The sequence below is a fragment of the Rhagoletis zephyria genome, unplaced genomic scaffold (genome assembly GCF_001687245.7).
Source record: "Rhagoletis zephyria isolate East Lansing unplaced genomic scaffold, Rhagoletis_zephyria_1.1 Rzeph_scaffold_01033, whole genome shotgun sequence".
In the NCBI taxonomy this organism is placed as follows: domain Eukaryota; kingdom Metazoa; phylum Arthropoda; class Insecta; order Diptera; family Tephritidae; genus Rhagoletis; species Rhagoletis zephyria.
The window spans coordinates 68,762-70,872 of NW_016158117.1; positions in this window are offsets into that span (position 1 = coordinate 68,762).

Genomic DNA, 2,111 nt, shown 5'->3' on the forward strand with positions numbered 1-2,111 from the left:
GGAAAACATATATTTAATACTTGCGCCGGGTATTTAATGTTCGGCTCCGCCCGAACTTAGACTTTCTTACTTGTTATAGTTAAATTACTAACAGGCGCAATTTCAATTCCGCTTCTTCTGGGTGAAGTTAGCCTTAATGTTCCCTCCCGGGTATCAAGACACTTTTGTCCCCTATTTCTGAAAGCTTGTAAAATTAATTTTGAATTGCACGACCCAATCCGTTGCTTATGCCAGGATTTTAACTCTCATTCCAGGACGTTTGATATATCAGATCCGCTTTTCATTATTAAGAAAGCGGTACTCTCCTCTCTCAATAAATGAATTATTAACATAATGACATGAAATCAGCTGATGAATTTAGTTCTGTAGCTGAACAGTTTTAGATCTCGACACTTAACAAACTCCTGCCTATCGTGACTCGGCGCAAAAATTGAAAACACTGGTTCCGTACGTCATGCGGACCGCGCCCCTCGTGCGGATGGAGGGTAAAAACCGTTGAGATTATTATTATTGTTCATTTTGTTTACAATAGGATTCGATATTAACTTCGAAAAAAATTGAATTGAATTCCGATTCCGACTCAGCAGAACTGGGTTGATTGGTATGTGTAGAAGCTATTTACTTATTCTTCCCTACAAGACATTGCTGAGCACTTTAGGCAAAAACTCTCACACATTTACACTTTTGTTTTTGTAGTACGGCATAAATGAGTAGTTTGACTATTAGTACTGAGGACTTTCTGATGACAACATTGAGGGGAAAGTACTCAATTTTTTCCCATGGCCTGAACGAAAATGAGGACTTTGATAAGCACTTTTGTGATTAGGAGTAATGATAATATGAGTACTCATATGATACTCAGCTGTCTTGTAGGGTTGTGATTACTACTTATAAATGTGTATATTAGATTGTTGGATATTTTAGCTCACTTTAAAGATAAGTTCACTTCTAGTTCGTTCAGCTCAATGAACTAGCTCTTCTCAGTCTTAGTTCGTTCACCCTATTGAACTATAAGTTCATGTAATTGAACTAGTTCGGCAATAAGAGCTGAGTTACAGAAGAATTTATGTTTTATAACACATATGTACATACATACATATAAAAGATTGCATTAACGACAAAATTCAGTCGTATTTCTCCAAAATCACGAAAGGATGTTTATAGAAATTCGGTAGTGCCTGTATTTTATTGTCTTTTCTTCAATTTTGCCTTCGAAACGAGAGTAAATCTTTGACTTGCTTCTGAAAGGAGAAAGTCTTTTGTTAAACACCAAATCCCAAAAACTCAACTCAAATACTTACTTTTTAACACAAATTGCACCAAACCATGTAAAACATGTGAAACTAAATGAAATAAAATGTTTTTTTAGTGCTCAGCTGTTTCTTTATGCCCTACAATGAAAAACGAGTTCCCATATGTGTTGTAAAATTACATTTCCATTTTTATTGGAGTGTTGCCACAGAATAGTTCAGTTCACTTTAATGAACGAACAAATGAACTAGTTCAATTAAAAGAGCTGGCTCTTTCGATCTTTAGTTCAAAAGCTCTCCAAGCCTAGTGTACATGTATATATTATGTATGTGATGATTATAATTAATTACGGTTGAATTTAATTTTGTTGCTAATATCGCTTTAATTACAGTTGGTCAACTTCAAAAGAAAATTTAATAGCTGAGATGAGATATTGATTCAAACATGTAATCAAGATATTACTTACGTATGTACTATGTACGTATGTTGTATTCGAATGGTAAAATTGAATATCTGTGCGCGCAAATATTCTCTTCCTAATTGCCCAAATATTTAAATAAGAAAACATATTGTCGCCTATGCGGTAAATGCTGCTAACCCCACTTTTCAGTTATATAACTTTCAGATACTAACAGAAAGGGGGAAAATATCTCCAAATGGTGGTGAAAGCAAATAATTTGTTCAGTGTCTAAAATCGCTAAAAATAATTAAAAATCAAATCATTTATTTAGCTCAAAAAATAAAAATTTATTTCAAGGAAATGCTGCTAACTCCATAAATATATGATTTAGTATAAATGTCCTGCAGTACATTCCACACGAATTTTTGATTGATTCTGACCAGGGTACAGTGATCGGACT